Source organism: Nicotiana tabacum, chromosome 11, assembly GCF_000715075.1.
Source record: "Nicotiana tabacum cultivar K326 chromosome 11, ASM71507v2, whole genome shotgun sequence".
NCBI classification, from domain to species: Eukaryota; Viridiplantae; Streptophyta; class Magnoliopsida; order Solanales; family Solanaceae; genus Nicotiana; species Nicotiana tabacum.
The window spans coordinates 105476361-105481944 of record NC_134090.1 but is presented as its reverse complement, the minus strand read 5'-3'; the positions used below and the strand labels follow the sequence as shown (position 1 = coordinate 105481944).

At 39.2% G+C, this 5584-nt stretch overlaps 1 long non-coding RNA gene across 1 annotated transcript; it reads left to right on the top strand.

The window, feature by feature from the left end:
- Window positions 1–3510: 3510 nt before the first annotated feature.
- LOC142166334 (uncharacterized) lies at window positions 3511–4852 on the top strand. The gene is made up of 2 exons (XR_012696668.1): window positions 3511–4148; window positions 4549–4852. It is a non-coding gene; the product is annotated as an uncharacterized LOC142166334 (long non-coding RNA).
- The last annotated feature ends 732 nt before the right edge of the window (window positions 4853–5584 follow it).

The window sequence follows — 5584 nt, the reverse complement described above, 5'->3', positions numbered from 1 at the left end:
TTAGTAGTTCCTTGTCATAAACTGAAGGCAAAGTGTGTTTTGAAGGCATAATGCCTAGAGTGTGTCTTGAAGGCAGTCTTAGGTATGTCTGCCGAAGCCATTCTTATCTGATGATATCCAGCTCTCAAGTCTATTTTGGAATAGACTTGAGACCCACCCAACTCATCAAGCAACTCTTCTATCACAGGAATAGGAAATTATCTTTTACTGTCACTTTGTTCAAGGCTCTATAATCCACAAACAACCTCCATGAACCATCCTTCTTCCTAACTAATACCACTGGAGAGGCATAGGGGCTCGAACTGTATTGAATTAGTCCCTGATTCGTCATTTTTTGAACCAGCTTTTCAATGACATCTTTTTGAACTGGTGATTACTTATAAGGTCTGGAGTTCAATGGAATGATTTCTTCTATCACAGGGATGTGGTGATCAAAGACACCTCTAGAGGGAGGTAATTGCTTTGGTTCACCAAAGATCATCTCATATTCTTCCAACAACCCTACAACTGGGGCAGAGTCACACCCCTGCTCATGTTCAGGTGTTCCTGTCGGTTCAGCTTCTGCACACATCACCTTGACCATAAAGAACTATGATGTTTCCACTATCATCTTACTTAAGGATTTAGCATCAACTGTTTTGAACTTTTGTTGAATGCCCTGTAAAGTCAACAGTTTTCCTTGATATTCAAACTCCATAATCAATTTCCTGAAGTTAAACCTAATATCCTCCAATGGACATAACTACTGAATTCCCAGCACCATATCACTTTTCCCTATAGGAAATATCAGGAAGTCATCCTGAAACATGGCTCCTTGCATGAACCACTTGAACCCCTTACACATTCTATCAGTTGGGATTACTCTACCATCTACTACTTGGACTAGTTGTGACTTAGTTTTACTGATCACACAGCCCAATCTCTTAGTTGTTTCTTCATCAATAAAGTTGTGGGTTGATCCACAGTCAATAAAGACTTCTAAAGGCTTCTTTTCAGTGAAACCTTTGAGTCTCAAAGTATTATACCCCATTGTTCCATTTAAAGCATGTAATGAAATGGCACAGTTCTCCATAGTCTCCTTCAGTAGTTCTTTCTCTTCCACTTCTATTACTTCATCACCCTCTTCTTCTTCAATCTCGTGTTCTTCCTTCTCCTCCAATTTTAATGAAAACAACTGTCTCTTAGCCTTACACCTATGTCTCGAAACAAATTTTTCATCGCAGAAAAAACAGATTCCATTGGCTCTCTTTTCATCCATCTCTGTTGGAGTCAATCTTCTCCTTCTACTGTTGTCCATCCTTACAATAAGAGGTTTTCTGAAATTGCTGACTCCTCTTTTGTGCATGGTATTAGGGTTTTACCCCATTGTTCCTCTATTTTGAGTGATTCCTGGACTAGTAGCTTTGATGGCTTTGCTTTGGGCAGCAAAGTTAGACTCCTGCAGTCTGGCTAGGTAGTAAGCCTGGGGCAAGGTGTTTGGGTTCCCCACTCTCACTGTACTGCTAAGTTCAAGCTTGATGTTATTTAGGAATATGCTAATAGCATGCTCCACTGAGAGATTGAGCCTTGTCATCACATCAATGAAGGCCTTCTGATACTCATTTACTGTCCCAGTATGCTTCACATTCACTAACTCTGTCATAGGGTCAGAATACTCTGCCCCAAAAGTATCACATAAAGCCCATATGTATTCTTCCCAAGCTGGAAGAGGCAATGACCCTCTACTCCTCATATACCCTAGGTGCCACTGAAGTGCATCTCCTTCAAAATGTAGAGAAACTAGCTTCATCCTCTGTTGAATAGTGACCTCTTCCTCTGAGAAAAGTTGCTCACCTTATATAGCCATGTTCTCAAGTCCTCCCCATTAAACTTTGGGAACTCTACTTTGGTATATTTGGTGAATGATATGTTTGGCAATAGTACATGGTGATTGTTTGAGTATGTTTGGTTCTGATGAGTTATAGGTGTTGGTTGATATGGGCTGGTAGTTTGTAAATAAGGTGCGTGATGGTAGAGAGGTGGTGGAATGTGGGTGTTTGGAATATTATAGACTAAAGGGAATTGGGTGTGGTGAGCATACAAATTATAAGGAGTTTGAGATTCAGGGTAATTTCCTTGGAACTGATTAGGATGGTTCTGACCTTACCTATTTGGTGCAGGTTGTGATTGATCAAAGTTGACCCTGAGAATTTGAACTTGAAGGTTTTGAAGTGGGATATTATGACTAATGCTGAAATTGTGATTAAATGGTATAGGATTATAAGGATGTATCTGTGTTGTAGTGTTTTGTACAATGGGGAACTGAAAGTTTGAATGACCAGAGCTCCTAGGGTTCATACCAATTGGGGATAGTGGCTGGTTGGGTAGTGTCTGAATTGGAGCAGGGTTACCTCCCTAAGTCGTTAAGCTCGGGTATAGGAGAGAAGCAGGGAGCTGAGGTGGAACAGTCACACTCATCAATGGAACAGTGCTTTGCGGCTTATTCTCATATGGGAAGCTAATTGGCAATGCATTCACAGAACTGAGTGGACTATTTGTCTCCTGAAGAAGGGTCCTTCCCCTTTTCTGGTCTTTCTCTTCCATGAACTACCTCCTGAGATCTCGAAGAGCTGAATCTTGAGCTCGAATAGCTTGCTCCTGTCGCAATTCCATTTGTTCTTGTCTCTGGTTATACTGGTTTATGTCAGCAGACATCTTGTGAAGGATACCCATCACCTCTGTTATTTCAGAAGTCATGGATTTACGGTGCCAAGAGCGCCGCTCTGATACCACTGATGCAAGCTGAGAGTTAGAGAGAAAATAGAAGCTACTGCTAAGAGATAATCTAGGGCAAAAGAAAAAAGGATTTTTCATTCATAATCTGGAATGTTCTTTACAAGACCTATGTATACCACTTAACTCACGTGTAGACAAAATAAGATAACTTAGGGGGTATTAGGCAAATAGCCAAATGTACATATCAACTCTCAAGGGGCATAACTGCAAAACCCTTAAATTAAATACTTATTAATATATATAGAGCACATTCAACTTGACATCATTTTTTATTTTGGCACTCTATCTCTACCTTGTTTCATTTTGGCCCTCCAACTCTATTTTATATGTTTCATTTTGGCCTTCCAACTATATTTTTTATGTTCCACTTTAACACAAAGCTGAAACCAGTGCAAAAAATATAGCGCGTGTGTATACACAAATCTGAGCTGTAATAAATATCCAATTAAATGTTGCCACTTGATTTTTTCATCCATGTCAAACAGGTCAATACTAAAATACCCGTCCCGACCGTATTTTTTCATTCACTATTGCCCCATCTTCATTCTCTAAGTTCCAAAGCTTTCATGTGCCGCTTTCATACCTGGCTCGTTTAGATGAAATAAATCCACAAAAAATATAGTCAGGTTCAGATATTTTAGTATTGATCCGTTTGATATGGATAAAAAAAACAAGTGACAACATTTAATTGAATATTTATTACACTTCAGATTTGTGTATACACATGCACTATATTATTGGTTTCAGCTTTTGTGTTAAACTGAAACATAAAAAATAGAGATAGAGGGCCAAAATAGAACAAAATAGAGATAGAGTGCCAAAATAAAAAATGGTACCAATAGCGCCTAATAACGAGTATAACTACCAGCAATTCGTCTTAATCTTCAAGTCACATCAAACTTTTGTTTGAGATTGGAACCCTAATCGCCATGGCAGAATCGAAAATTTGGGGGTTTTGCTCAAATCCGAAAAGTTTGAGCTCGAAATCGACTGGGGGTGTTCTAATCTTGTTGGTACAGCTTGATTGAGGTGAAATCTGAAGCACTGGATCAGATTGCGGCTGTTTTGGAAAGTTTTGCTTAGAATTTCAACGCGGTTCTCAAAGGAGAAGTCGACTGGGATTTTTCGATTCAGGGATCGTTGGAGCAAATTGAGTACTAGGCTTTTGCTCGAATTGTTGAATGGAGCTCGTATGTCAAAATTGAACTCAGTTGGTGAAGCTTCAGTGCATTTGGGATCGAATTTTTGCAGCTGCTGTGCGAAGAGCAGAGCTTCAGATTTTCCTCTAAGTACAGCTATTACGTGCCCTACGCAACGTATTTACACATCGACGCGTAGCTGATTCCAATAATTCATCATTGAAGATTGAACATGTTAGATTTCTGAAGTTTAATCTTAGTTCGATTTCTGAAAGTTGAAAGGATTTGAGTTTCAACTGAACTACTACTTCGTTCTAAATAATTGATTTGAATGAATTCGACTTGTGTTGCTTAGCTTGATTTCTGAGTATTGATCTGAAATCTGTCGTAGCTACTACAAATTTGAAACTCCATTTGTGTTCAATTTGTTGCTGCCAATTGTGATCTATATCCTTGATTGAGTTTCTGAGTTGTTAACTGAAAACTTCATCGATAGCTTGGTTGAATAATCTCTGTGTGCGATGCTATGTTGAACTGGTTGTCTTCTTGATGACCTGTGTGATTCTTGAGTTTGAATTTTGAATTAACACTTGTTGATTGATGCTACGATTGAACAATCGTTTCTGTTCTTCAGAATTGCAGCAGTAGAAATTTCACTGTGAGCTTCGACATTCAAGTTGTATACTGTAAAATCGGAGGGTCCAATTTTCCATCGTTATCACACCTCGAAGGCTCGGAATCACGGTCGAGTTTCATCTCTCGAGGGCCATCGACGCTCGACCTCGGGACAGTATGAGGCCGACGATCATGGGAAGAAAATGGGGAGTTCCCAAGGCGTGGAGCTAGAGCCGACAAAATCTGTCAGGCTAGTCTGAGCTCGTATCGTGGCATTAACTAGGTGTCCCATCTCCATATCTTTGTAATAAATGCACTTGTACTATGTTGGGATCCTTGTCATTTTTTAAACATCTGTTGCCTCCATACTAAATATACAAGAACATTCCCTCTTCTCTCTAACACATTCTCTTGGTCTCGTTATCTCATTTATTGCCCATATTTATTGTGTTCTATTTATTGTTCATCATTTACTACTTATTATTGGCCATAAAGAGCCCCCTTTGATTTATTTATAATTGTTAGTCTCCATCGACCACTTTCGATAGTTCCCAGCCGAGCTTCAGACTCGACCCCGAGGCCCTCGAATAGGCAAGCTCGAAGCCCCGATTGGCAGCGATTCAGTTTGATTAACATCTCGTTTTTAGGCTTTTATTTCGTATCTAAGTCTTTCACATAGCATCAACTACCTAACAACTAGCATAAAAACAGATCATGTATTTTTAGAACCACTAAATCAAATTTAATTGTTATTACCATTTTCACGAGAAATACAAGTGTTAATTGTGATTCCCTGCAGTTGGGATAACTGAAGCTCAAACTGCTCAATATTGAATTTTGGTAAAAAGCTACCGTTATACACCAGTTCTTGCACCAGTTTTAGGCTATTTTTCTGCAGCTTGGGTTCTCTGTCTAGTTGAGAGAACTTGCAGTATCTTTCCCAGTTGCTTCAGATTGTTGAATAGCATGCAGTTTATGGTGATTTTTTTGCACTAGTTGAGCATAGTTTTTGCATCAACTTTTTCCATCATTAGCTACTGAAACTAATTGAAACA